This window comes from Haliaeetus albicilla, chromosome 11 (assembly GCF_947461875.1).
Source record: "Haliaeetus albicilla chromosome 11, bHalAlb1.1, whole genome shotgun sequence".
Taxonomy (NCBI): Eukaryota; Metazoa; Chordata; class Aves; order Accipitriformes; family Accipitridae; genus Haliaeetus; species Haliaeetus albicilla.
The window spans coordinates 34,824,264-34,838,927 of NC_091493.1; the positions used below are offsets into that span (position 1 = coordinate 34,824,264).

Here is a 14,664-nt window from a genome sequence, read left to right on the forward strand (position 1 = left end):
AAGCTGCGACAAGATTTGTAATCCAGGAATCACATCTTCTATTAAGCTCCAGACAGTGTATAACCATGCTATGTAATGTATCATTACACTCCTCCAGCTCATCACAGCTCAGAAGCAATTTAAAAATAAGGAAGCTTATTCTAAATAAATTTGCAATAAATAAATGGGCTCAAAATAGGGTTATTTTCAAAATTTTCTTTTTTTTTTTAATAATACCATCTTTACAGAACACTGATTTTTCAGGAAAGAAAAAGGAATGGTTAGGAAAGGTTTTGGAAAAAAAGTTTCAAGAACATTAAGACTTAGTACTGGGGGGTGGAAGTGGGGGGGGGGGGGGGGGGAGGAGATATTTTGTGATTGGGAAAGACAAAATCCGCAAACCAATACCACCTGATGTGATTTATCTCAAGACAGCATCAAGGTCTGATCACAGCAAGACTCATCTCAAGTGATTTATCTCAAGACAGCATCATCAGCTCCGATTTCTCCCCACTTCAGTGCTAGGGAATTCCTGCCAGCCAAGAAAGAGGACAATGCTCGCTTCAACTCTGGGACCAGCTTTGGGGTGCAAGAGAAATGCTGCTGTGGTTTTCAGAAGGCAAGCCCCTGGGTAGGGTAGGGGGCCGGCTAGATCTACAGCAAAAATTTTCCACTGATACAAGATTTTATGTCAGGTAGACCTCTTCTTTCCCAAGTTTGTGCATCAACAGGAGGCTTGTTCATGCTGAGCATCCTAAGCTGGCTCTGGGAAGAGGAGAAGGTGATGTTGCTTAGAGCAGAAGACAGCTATTGTAGCAAAACAGCCACAGTACATGTGCTGGTAGTATTTTGTCCAACAGTTTGGCCATTTTAAAATTAAATATAGCATAGAATGACAAATTATTGCTAATTGTCATGACTTGTGCGCACATTTTATGCTATGGCACAGATTAATATTTTGGTTTTTTTCTGTTTTGCTACAATGTTTATAGCTAATAACAGTAAATCTGCTTTTTATGTCATTAGTCAGCCATAATGCTCTAAAGGCCTTGCAGCAAAGCAAAGCAGCTGAAATCCTAATTGTAATGATAATGGCTGAGAGCTGTAGTTGCAGTATTTCTAAACACTGGTTTGATTTCAGGTTTAACTGTGTCCTAACTAGGTATGTTTATAAGAGATCACAAAAGGCTGGTTTGTAAGTATATACAGCCAGATTCTCATGTAAATCAGCATAGTCCCATTTCAATCCCCTGGGCTCCAGCCCCAGGGAAAGGGTTGATGCCAGTGGAGCTACATCATTTTACAGCAGCAGAGCCCATTACATTTAAGAGTTTGCAGCACCAGAGTGGGTCTTAAATATTGAAGGTTTTATCATGCAATGGGCTGAAAGGATTCGCGTGTCCTTGGAGCAGCAGGCAGTTAGTGCATCTCTGGAGAAACCCAGTCCTCCGCATAGTCATTTTCTGTTATCATCTGAGGAAGGCTATGTACGTACTGTCACAGTGGGGGAAATTCACCCCTGTGAAGACAGTCTGCACGGAGCACACCTTGGTTCGAAGCTCACTTCAGCCTTTGAAGTGAATACGAATGAATTTTTACAAGGGAAAAACTCCATCCTCTACTAAATTATCCTTTATACAGCCCTGGAGCTAAATACCCTATGCACAGAACTGTCTCGTGAACATGCTTTCAAAATCTCTGCAGACGTGATAGGGTCAGTGCAATACTTCTGCTTAAATTTCGATTGACAGTTACAGAGAGCAGCTCTAGCATTTCTAAAAGGAAAAATATATCCGATTCCCCTCTGTGCTAAGACTGAATAGGTCCAGTGTAAAGTGTCTAGAATACCAGCAGTGCCTCAAGAGACATAATAATCAATCTTATCTGCATAATTTATTCAGGTATTTATAAATAGCTAATAAAATTGAGGAACTTCTAAGTGTACGAAGCAGGAAAAAAAGATGGGAAGATCTTTAAATAAATATAAGCGCTACTAAGCTTTCTCACTTAGCTGTGATTAAGCCACAGCAAGGTTCGGCCCTTTGCGTTCTGACGCGAGGGTGAGGATCGGCAGAGGCACTGAGGTCCCACCTAGGGCAGCCTGGGAGGGTGGAAAGCCAACACAAGTTCTTAGCAAAGGGTACGTACATTATGCTGTTGGTGTTGGTAGGCGAAGCCTACCTCCCAGCTCTGCTCGCGGGGCTGGAGCGGAGCTGTATGGGGATGGTTGGCTAGTCTAGCTGTAGTCGATAGCAATTTTTCACATGGACAAGCTCTCAGCTCTCCAGGCAGAGGAAGGGGGCTGCTATCCCAGAAGCTGTCTCAGGGAACGTGCTCGAAGACAGAAGCAAAGCAATTCTCTAAGTAATTATGCCAGGAAGAAGTTCACTTTATCTGAACACAAGAAATACTCCAGAATACCTGTAGAGCAGCAGCTGTCCCAGAATAGCTCACGCAATCAGTCTGCCCACACAAACAAGCCATCAATGATTCATTTTGCAGAATGAGAATGACTTTTCCTGGAGGAAAAAATGAGCAGTAAGGGCTTGTGGCCTGGCTGAAGCTCAAGTTATATCTCCTATACTCTCTTCATACAAGAACTTCTCCAGGGCTCTTCTGAAACGCTCTCACAGACAGAGAGGGCAAATTTAGCTTTCCGCTGCATTGGTGTCAGTGGCTTTGCCCTCATGTAATGAGCAGATATTAGCCCGTTTTGTTTTCATCTTTTTCTCAGATGCCATCTCATTTTTTTTTTTTAAATCTACCTAAGAGTAAATATTGCCAGAAGCAAGACTCTTCTTAGAACAGCTCCTGAATCATCTCTCCTGTTTTCTAAGAGCATTTGAACTAGACAGAGAAAGCCACCCTGTAGTCATATAAGCTATATATTGAGCATATTCATTTGATTACAATCACTTTGGTTTCCTGGACTAACATTTAAATGGGAAAAGACAGTCAGAATGAACCAATATTAGATATAGGCCTTCCAGGCAAAACACTTATTGTGCTGAAAACTTGGAATACTGCAATATGAGACAGGGGAAAAAAATCCTGTCTAAATGTTTTATGCAAATTGTAAGAAAGTAAGAAGAAAAAACCCATACCAGAAACACTACTGAATCTACCAATTGGATGTTGCTTTATGGGCAAGTTCTTAGGCAGAAAGCAGTAGTAACTTATATTTTCCACAATGAAATTGAAAATGCACTTATAGTATAGTGGATTACGGCTTTGTGAAATATTACAGTTTTCTTTATTTGCTTTTGCAGGTAGTTAAATTTAAGCGCTACTTACATTCCCCCTCATCCCCAAATTTAAAAGGCAATAAATTGCTTTAGTGTTTTCAATTTCTTTTCCTTCAAGAGATGTAAATTGATTGCCTGAATCCCTCCACAAACTTTATTCTTATGAATAGGGGAGAATAATTTACAAGGCCATTGGCCCCATCCAATCCCCCTTTAGCTCCAGGTCTCCTTTCTCAGAGGCCTCCAGTACAACACTTCATGTCCAGCAAGACAGCAGAGCAGCAGAAGCCCCCACAGCCCCACGTCAGTGCCGCCCCACAGGCTGGATCAGAGGCATGGGCACAGGCTCTGTTGTACCTTTCAGCTCAGGGGGATGGAAAATACAGCCGGACCCAGAGGAGCAAAGGGATGAAGGATGCTCCTCAGAGACACTCTTGGGATATGCCTGAAAAGCAGTTCTTCTTGGGCTAGTAAATCACTTGCATATAAACCAAACGGTTTGGTTTTCAAACTTCCTGGCTGGCTGAGGGACAAATCAACTACAGAATAGGCATAAAGTAACTTGATCAATTAAAAAGCCAGATGTTGCTAACTGGCACAGTTTAGCAAAGTGAAGGTTTGGCCTCAGACCAAGAGCATGCCCACTTCAGGCTCCAGCCTCAGGAGCAGCAGTCTCTAGTAAACCCTCCTGCAGTGATTTGAGGTGCTGTCACAGAAGATCTGTGATGCTCCTCTACAAGAGGTGACCACCTCCAGCACACTGGTAACAGCACGGGACATGCCCTGCACCTCTGCCTCAGTTTCCCCAGCTCAGCTCAACCCATAGGCCAAAGCAGCAGCAGGGAGGAGGACGGGAGCAGCACGAGTGCCAGAGCCCATCTCGCCTACATTACTGGTTATTTGCGGTGAGCTCTGGTCCCAGTGAGCAATAGGCACACAGCATCGGTGGTGACACCCTCCCATAGACATGCTGCTTGCCACCAGCATGAGCTGCCAGGCACCTTCAGGCTAAGGAGATCTCGCTGCTGAGTGACACGGCTCATCACGCCTGCCCTGGCCCTTCTCCTGCTCCCATACAGGCACACACATATGGAGGAACAAACCTGTAGAAAAATCCAAAATCTATATCTAAAAAGGTCTTCAGTCACACACAGTCAGAAAGTTGCCTCCACAGCTAAGATTACTGAGACCAGAAGTTTGTTTCGAGGATTTTTTGGGGTGGTGGGTCAGTCTTTCTTCTGCCCCAGCACAGTGAGGATCCAAGCCATGGCTGGAGCCTTACCAAAACTACCTAGTCGTATAAAGATCAGAGCAAGCATGAAGGTTCTGTCAATGAAGTTTCAAAACACATTATAAAGACTACAATAAAGTCTTTAGCGGGCCAATAGCACGGTAAAAAAAAAAAAAAAATGGAAGCGTATTTAAAACTATCTCTACCTTTTGATTCTGCCTTTTGGAAAATAAAAATATAGCAGCATGGGGAGTGATGAGGGGGACAAATCAACTCCAGGTGGGTACCCTCCTCTACATGGCTGGATTTTTCCAGGAATAGCGGTCATTCCCTAAGCAAAGCCTTATTGCCATTCATTGCACACATTCCATAGAGCCTCATCAGCTATCCCATGTGCAGTGCTAAGAGCAAGCGTGCTTACTGTCAAGTGACAGCAAGAAAAATGCCGTCACCAGGCCAGCGCCTGCTGCAGCAGATTTGCAAAATGGAAACCTGCAAAGCCTTAAAGGGCAAGGGGCTGGCAGCGTGGCTAGTTCTGTAAATAACTTGCACGCCTTGAAAGGGAGGCGCATCTCTTAGTAGGGATACCAAGATAAGACAGACAACCGGAGAGCTGAAGCTGACGTGCACAAGCAGCCGGGGTGTGTGGCTGAAGTGTCGGCCAGCAGAAAGCATGTCCTTCCCGAAGCCCTCATTGAGCTCTTTCTCTGCTTTTCACTGAAGGCAGTCGCTCTTCCTGGCTTGCTCGTTTAAAAAGCCCCCTAAAAGGTGAAGGAAGCTGCGAGAGAAGTGAAGCATTTGGGAAAATGCAGCTGCTTGAAAATGTTACACGCACAGAAAACCTGTAATCCCATCCCCACCCTCATCTAATGTCTAGTGACAGCCCATCAAATGTTCCCTCTTTATTAAATTCAACTGTGAACAAAATTAGCAAAGAAATATGGGGTTTAATTAATGTTCGCCTTGACCATAAATGAAAGAGAACTTTAATTTTTTTACTGTATTTTACTAATCAGAGTCATTCAATATCTTGGATGCTAGTAAATTAATTCTGAACTAATGAAGTTAAAGGAGGTCATTTGTTAGAGAAAACTGATTACATATCGGGATCTCCTGGGGACCTAAACGAGAAAATCTCTATAATGAAAAAATACTTTAAATGATGCAGGTCAACCAAGTAGATCATTAAAGATACAGGGAGGGTGGAAATATTAACGACACCGTGACAGGGAAATGCCAAAAGGGAAGTGGGCTGACATAAGTAAGCAGAAAGGCATTTACAGTGCTAGCGTGGGTTTTTTCCCCCTTTTAATAATTGAAACACATGAATTTCATTGCTTGCCTCAAATTAGTCACCTGTGCCCAGATATTTCAATGACAGCATAACAGCAATGCACTGATGTGCATTATGTACGTAAATTTGTGTAGAGCATAAACCTTTCTAGTAGTAGAAATGACAGTGGCACCTAAGGACCCAAGCCAAAATATGGGCTACATTGTATGAGACATGGGAAAAACTACGCAAGGGGAAAGGAGGGATCCCTACTTCTCAGAGGTTTAATTTCAACAAGCAAGCAGCAGTCGAGGGAGGGAGGCTTACACAGCACATTACAGCATCAGGTACAGCAAGCCAGGCTAGTGCTTGAACACAGCTAGCTAGAGCAATGGGAGCAGCGTAGCCTGGATGAACAAGGAACACTCTCAGGGGCTGGAACTATGGTCCGTCTAGCCCAGAAATCCCACTGCCTTGGCCCACAGCTATGGGAGATGCTATTAAGGGAGAGCACGTGAGCCTGACCACTCTCTGCAGCCTTTTGCCCCTGTGCTCCTCCAGCACCTGTAACGACTGCAATAGGGACATAGAGAGCACTGCTCCACCTGCACTCTTTATAGCCACTTCAGATCCGCTATCTGAAATTAAATGTGTTTAGTTCCGTTTTGAACCTGCTGACCCCATGGGACTCCTCAACCTCCTGTGGCAACACATCCCAGAAGTTCGCTGCCTGCTATGAGAAAGAGTAATTTCTTTCACCTGTCTTACACTCATCTCCTACCAGTTTCGGTGAGTTCCTCCACCCAGAAGTAGTGCAGAATTTGGTGAGAAACAGTTCTGCGTTCACCTGATTCATGATTTTACCAACTTTGATCATATCTTCCTCAGCAGTAAAACAATTCCCAATGTTTTGCTCTCAGCGCCCTTCCTTAGGAGACCCATCACTGTGTTGGGTTCTGTGGCTGCCACTACACATGGATCTCATGATTTCAAAGAGCCGTCAGCGACGGCTCTTTCCTAACCTCTAAGTGCCAGTTCTGAGTCTGGCATTGTGTGGGCAGGATTTAGATTATTCTTTTTCCTTATGCATCAAGTACTGTCCTGAGAATCCCTGAAACATCCCTCTTACCACATTCACGTCAATGCTGAGGATGTGACTGAGCCTAATCCTGCATGGCAAAGCACGTAAGCATTCGACACAATGGGAACATCCAGATAGCATCCATATTCAGGTTTGCCGAGTTTTACTGAGCCAGTTTACAGAGCTTCAGGATACTCTCAGGAAAAAAAATAAAATCAAAGGGGTGATTGAAGGTAGAAACCAAACAAGGCAGGAGGTGCAAGGAACATCATCCCACAGATAAAGCACTGACACATCTGTTTACAAAGCTTATCAGAAAGCAGTTTATTTGAAGGAAAGAAGAACCAAAAGTGATCCTAGATCCACTAAATCCACTTTTCAGGGTTTCTTCACCAAATTAGGCATAGAGAAATACGCTAGTCCTACAGAGCAGATGCAAACTATTTAAATGAGTACATCAAGCGGTTCTATCACAAAAAGATGTAATTAGATTTGAGGAGCCAATACATCAAGCAGAGCCTGAAAGGGTGATCAACAGTTTACAGCTTGGAAAACTCCCAGAACTGGAAGCCAAATTCTTCAAAGCATTTGAACAAAAAATCATCCCCCCCATTAAATGGAGCATTTGCTGAAATTCCAGGAAACACTACGATGAAGCTACCACACTATTCCCATACAAAAAAAGGCAAAGCCATTAATTATTGAGGATTCTTATGATTTATTTCTTTTAAATATGGGTATTAAAATTAGTGCTAAAAGGCTGATGACAAGATGGAGATTGCTTTTTTCAATGGTAAGCATTTCTGACCTTTTAGTTACCAGTTGTTTAATTGCATTCTCCAGATGAGCAGTAATAGCAATTGATTTGTATTCATTAAACTCTATCATAGAACCAAGAACTAATCCTGATGTTTTACAATGTAAAGACAGCATTAGACTGAGTTAAGTAACTACAGCAGTTAATATTATGGTGATGATTTGGCTTCAAAGTAAGTATGCCTCACATTGAGCTGAAAACCAGAATTCCTGTAAGAGCTTCTTCACTAAATAAATATTCCTCAGGAATGGAATTAGCCACTACTGTTTGTCTGTTTTTCACTGCTCTTTCAGTCAAAGTTTTCTGACCACCTTCAAATGAGAAACCCCAACAGTTATAAAGCCAACATCGCAAGACCCAACATTCATTTCATTTTAAGTATATGTATTTCTCCATTTATATCCATTATATTGAAACATATGAAAGCAGGTATTAATTCAGAAAATCTGGAGTCATCAACTATCTGACATAAAACCCAAAAACCTCAAATCTTTGCATGTGTGTGTAATACCTAGTAGAAAGGGCTATGATAGTCAACTGAAGATGTTAGTCCGGTATGAGCAAACAGGAGAAGAAAATGACAGTTCTACCCAGCTGAAAAGGAACAGATTACTGACACAGTATAGGGTGTGGGGAGGAGCTTTCATTCCTACATGAAAGCAGAAGGCAGGTTTAAGGTAATATTACAGCCAGAAATGTAACTGTCACCTTACCAGAACCTGAGAATTAACTTCTGCCATATCCCACTGGTGTTGCTCTGTGGGTGTCACACATGAAATTACTGTCCCACAACCAGTGTGAAGAAAAAAAAAACATAAGCTTGAAAGAAACTTGCTATATATTTGCTCCCACCCCAATAGAATAGAAAATAGTATGACCAGAAGTATCAGTGATATATTTCTCACTCTGCTACTCTTATGTGGAGGACTACATTTATAAACCAGCTAATTACAGTTTGAATCATAAGTAAGCACTGAAGCTGAGTTTCATTTTACTCAGATGCATAAATTTTCCTCACCTATAAAACTTAGAGCAGATGTACAGTGGCTGTACACGGCTGATGCGATCATTCAACGTGGCTGATCCAGATAGAAAATGAACAATGGTTTGCCATAATTTGTATGCACATTTTGAAGGCAGTATATTATCTATGCAGTGTTGAGCAATAATTTCTCCATTCCTAACCATAGAAGAACCATATATTTTTTTACATATATGTATGTATATACATATTTAATTTAGATCACAGGTTGGCCTAGGTTACAACAGTGGAAAATAAAGCATTGTGCTCCTGTGATAGGTGTTCTTCACAGTTTGGCATCACCACCCAAATTTCTTAAGACACCATCACCTTTTGGCACAGCAGTCCTTGGAATGTACAGATTCCAGCATTTCAGCATGTCCTGAGTTGTGCCTACAGAGGTGAATTCTGGTTGCCGATGGAAATTCAGGCTGCACGACTCAAGACATGCACATGTGCAAACTGGAAGAGGGCATTGGTGAAATCTGTTCTGATGATTATAACTTGAAAACAGAGTGAAATTTATCATCAATGAAGCACAGGCATTAAGAAAAACTTTTTTTACTCATCACTGGCCAAAAAAACATTACTAAAATTTAGCAAAAGTATTAGCTCAATAATAAAAGGCAATTATAACCAACAAATGTGTTTCTGAAGAAGCCAACTGACACTTGCTGTTGAGGGATTCCTCATTACCATTTAACACAAGATCTTCTTGCAAAGTTTATTTCTCATTTCTAAGACAAGAATGAAGTTCAAGGGATTTATTATTAAGACACAGCCAATAAATTCTTTCGTTTATTTTCCATTCAAGCATGGTCACAGGGTTTCAGCCCCATTGAGAGCTGGCAGCAGATCTTTGTTCTCAGTTACTACCACTACGACGCAGTGGAATTCAAGTGAATTGAAGCACTGTTTCAAAATAAACAACTCTGCCTCATGTCCAAACATTGCATGACATCTTAGAATGAGAGGCTAAAGTAAGTCTAGTAGAAAACTAATCAGTTATTCTAACCACTATTTCCTACAACTGCTAACTGTAGCATGGTAACGAAAGCATGGGGTTTTGCGCAATCCTAATATATTGCAGTCTCTTGGCTGTGAAAGAAGAGTGTGGCTCAAGCTGAAGCAATCTACTTCACACCAGTCTAATCTTGGTGTAACTAGAGGATCGCTGCCAAATATAAAGCATATGCTCTGTCCGAAATCTCAATGCAAATCTCTGTGTGTGTATATATGTGTTGAATTATTAAATTCAGAAACCCATAGCAACATCTATGATAATATATACTGCTGCTATTATTATACACAAGAAGCTCTAAAGCCACTTTTAATCAAAAAAGATCCTTTTAAATCTATACCTGGTTTTAGTGACATTACTGTTAATGCAGCTGATGAAATATTAAGCATGCAATTACTGTACATGCTCTATAAATGGCTTTCCTGACATTCAGGCTGTATAGAAGGCTGTGTCAAAATGAGAAGGAAGACATTTTTCTCCCAGGCATCCTTTTCCCAGAGAGAGAGAGTCAAGATTAGGTTGAAAGCATTTCACTCAGAAGAGACAAGAGCCCCAACCAAATGCTGCATTCATTATAAAAAAAAAACAACACAAAAAAAACAGACTGGAAAAGAGAAACCAGCAGAGCTCCCAATTACTGTCCTGAAAGAAGGTGGGGCAGCCATGTTCAGGGTCCACACCTGGGGCTCCCATCTGGTACATGTTGAGTCACTCATAAAAGGAAGGGAGAGAGAGGCAGTCTTCTTAAGAAAGCTTATTACAGCCTTGCAAGCACAAGGCACATATGAAGAGCATGGGATAAAGGTCACTTCATGCTCATTTTTCTAGGAAAACAGAGCATTCAGAAATGAGAGATGGTTGCAGTCTAATCCCCACACAGTTCATCCTCTATACACTGTAAAAAGGGAAGTTCATTTTGGGGGCATCCTATTGCCACCACACTTTTGGAACTGCAGCCATAACCAGTATTGACTGATAAGAGTCTAACGGTCTGATATGGATGTGCTAGTGTAAATGTATGTACACAGGCAGGTGTCAAAAACACACCGACGTGAACATTTGGAGAGCTATAGTATCTGTCTGTCAAGTACACAGGCTCCTAGTAAAACCCAATATAACCAAAATATAATTCCTCGCTGCAGTCAGCATACTGCATCCTCTCACTGCATGTGCACGCACACACAGTCACTCTAGCATATGCACTGATATGACTAACAATTATTGGCACAAATATGTAGAAGCCCTACAAAAAGAGTTTCACTGCAGGACATTTATAACCCTTTGCGATTAGCCCATTAGAAACCCATCACATCATTGCTGATTGCTGTGGTTATGGGCAATCTGCTCATTATTGAAACAACATGCACAAGAAGAAGAAAAAAAAAAAAAGTAGGTTCTTTTACTGTCATAGGGACAAATGTTGCTGCTTCTTTACATACAGCATCCTTCCTCTTGGGCACTACCCATGGCTGCTGCAAACTGAGGGAGAAGTCTCCTATTCTGGTGCACTGCTGTCTGATGTCCCCATGATTCTTCCCCTATGAAATGAAAGAAATTGGCTGTCAGACTGGGGAATCCTTTCATTTCACCACTCACCCTTACTAGTTTCAGAGCTGTGCCAGAAACCCTCATTCTCCCTGGACCTGAAGCTCCTTCCTACATTCCTGGCTCCTGTAGCACAATTTTCTTTCAAAAAGAGCATCATCAGTCCACTTCTATTATACAGAAGCCTCTTCAGGAAAAGGCATAGCTGGAAGGATCCCAACAGCTGGTATTTATCCAGGAGACTGCTAATTGTATGCAACACAGGTCTCAAAAAAAAAAAAAAAAAATTATTAGTGCAGTAGAGACAGCTCCTGCTTTATAAAGATGTGATATAGAGGAGGTCAGGCTAAATGCAACAATCCCTTCTGGACTTAAATACTATGAATCTATGAAAAGATCATTTATTTTATTCAGTGTCTCGTAACTAAATGATTATGCTCACCCTTCCTCCTAGCACATCACTATCGGTGACAGATTCACAAAATAATACTGCTCCAGACAGAATGAAAGATAATATGCTCAAAAAAAAGAGAAAAAAAAAATCTACAGTATTTAGATATTACTACCAGGAGGCACAAAGATATTATTCATTTTAGTCTTGTATTGGACAGCAACATCTGCATCAAAACAGATGCATTTTCAAAATAGCAATAAAAAATTAGCCAGCAGAAATATGTCAGATGCTGTATCAGGTGTATTGCATTATTTCCATGCAGCTGGAGTTCTACACTCAATATCCTAGTTCTCTGGATCAGGAAAAAAGTTCTTTCCCTTTGTTCCCTTATGAGCTTGGATCTGGGATACTGGATGATAATCTAAATATTTAAACTATTATTCAAGTCTTTAATCAATTCTACTAAACAGTCTTTCTGGACATATTCCAATATAAAATAAAATGCTTTGTGCTGTAGTGGAAGAATTACTGCTATTAAAGGATTTAATCCTAAATATGCCACAGCACATTTCTTTATACATCAGGCAGAGTCTGAAGGGCTGCTATTTTTATCAGGTTTGTATTTTACAGATAAGCATTAACTGCAGATTACAGGATTGGTTCGCACCAGGTTTCCCCACTGTACAAAGGTAGAGCTTTGCAGAACTGGCAGAGCTAGACAGTTCTTAGCTAAAAGTACTGCAGGTTTAAATATCATTACCATATTTTCATACTTGTCTCTCTGATTAGCCTTTTCACGGTAGCAACTTTCCCTGTTGCTAGGACAGATTCACTGCCAACCCAAGGAGAGGTCTGTAACAGCTGGAAAGACAAAAGGCAATCACAGACGACGGGTGTGAATATGTGGGGCTTGGTGATACACAGCCTGCGAGAGCCACCCGCAGAACCCCTGCCCCACAGGACACGGCATAGCCCTGGGCAGGGAGAACACGAGGGGTCCAGCTACTCGGATGCTGTTAGAGACATTCCCAAAGACGGCGGTGCCACCCGTGTCGGCAGAACCACGTATCGCGTTAGGCTACAGGAAAACAACGCGTCCATCAAACTAGCTGCCGTAAAATAGAGTTTGAACTTCTTTTGGCAGCGTCCTGGAGGGAAGTATAGCAGCAAATGCACCGTGTGAAAATAAAAGCTGAGAGAAGAGGGAGGATTTTACTTCAGAGAGGTGTTCAGGGCAGAAAGCAGGGTTATTCACAGCCCTTGTTCGTCTTGCTGGCTGCCCACGATAATCAGAGAAGGGAGGTAATATGGGAAGCTAGGAATGATGAATGCAGTGATTTGAAAATATTTGCAAGCATCTCCTTCAGTCTCACTAGGAAATAATTGTTGTGGCAGTTTGGAGCTATTTGGGAGCAAAATACATTTAAGTGAAAGTGAAAGGGAGGAAAAATGATATTCACAAAGCTATCTAAGGATTCGGATAAGAGCTATTGGCCTGTGTAGAGAACGGATACCAGAGAGCAACAAAGAAATGACTGGAAGAGAAAGCACTGGGTGGGGGGCAGGAGATAATCAAAAATCTCACTAAAGGAGTTGGAGACAGGAATCTGGTTTTACGAAGGAAGCACTGAAGGAGAAAAGAGCAAGCCCAGAGGAAGCCACTGTCAAATATTTAAGAGCAGAGAATGATGGATTGAAGAAGATTCCTGATGGATGCAAAAGGAAAAAAGTTCTCAGATGTTACTTCAGAAAAGGGATATACAGCTGAAAGTAGGTGAACCTGCACTGCAGAGGAGGGGATGGGATTAGTTCTGAATCCTTCTGCAATCTGCCTTTTTAAGTAGCAGTGAAATACCTGGCTGTAAACAACATGGCTCACAAGCAAGACACTAACAGGCTTGTGTTTACAGTGATGTTTTTCAGGACATCTCCCTTTGATACAGGCTGGTTACCTCCTTTTTGAAGCAGCAGGAACGCTTGCCTATAGAGACAGCTGAAGACATTTTTATTGCTCTCTCACCCAGGTCTGCTCCAGTGAGCTCTAGACAAGGTACAGCAGAAGCAATGACAGTGCTCCCCCAGAACATGGCTGGCACTGGGGATACTGGAGCCAGGACAGGTTTGCTGAACTGGCCTCTGAAGAAAAGGCTTTGGTTAGGCACCTGGCAGAATGCACTGGTGACAAACTAAAAAGGAATTACTCTAAACTGCATCTTCAAAGAGAAAGGACAAAATTGCCCACCAACTGAAACTAAAAAGCAGGTGAGTCACTGGAGGAGATGAGTGTTTGCTTTAATTCACCACCTTTCATATTCCAGAGGTTATTTCTCTCCAAATGAGAACAGGCTTGTGCTGAAGCATCAGATCTTAACTCTGAAATAGTGGTTTCAAATCCTGGCTTTGCTGCATGGTTTTCCCAGAGCAGTGAACATAATGCATCTCACCCCGTGTTTCATTTTCCACATGCAAAAAAAACCCCACTCGCACATCTACATTTACATTTCAGGGCTCTGGGAGAAGACTGGACACCACAGGGGGGTTGGGCTCAAGAATCTGATGTCCAGATTGACAGAAAGCAAAGTGAAGGATGGATATAAAAAGCAGTAGCCCTATTTGGGTCAGTAAGAGTTGGTGCTACAGGAATGACTTATTTTTCATCTCAATGGCAACACCATAAAAACCTTTCTGACCAAGCCGAAACTTTTGATTTTAGAGTACCTGACAAAGTGTGCTGAGTTGGAAGAGCAGTTCCAACAAAGCAGTTCCAACCGCTAAAACAGTTTCCCCCCTCCTCATCCATCCCCTCCCAAACAGGTTTTGAGAAGGAACTCATATTTCCGCAACAGGGAAGCCTGTGCCTGCTGCTTATAAATTCAGCTCCCGCATTACAAATGGTCTGACATCAACAGGATGAAATTCAGTAAAGACACAAAGAGAAATCAAACACAAAAACATGAGTCATGGATAACTGGTTCGGCAGAATTACTGCAGAAATGGAGGTTATTACAGACCAACTGAATCTGAATTGCTACCATCATGCTGTACACACAAGGTTGA

At 42.0% G+C, this 14,664-nt stretch overlaps 1 long non-coding RNA gene across 1 annotated transcript in view; it reads right to left on the reverse strand.

Annotated features, from left to right (window-relative positions):
- Window positions 1–14,664, reverse strand: part of LOC138687797 (uncharacterized) — an 84,822-nt gene that overhangs the window by 13,579 nt on the left and 56,579 nt on the right. The window lies entirely within an intron of this gene.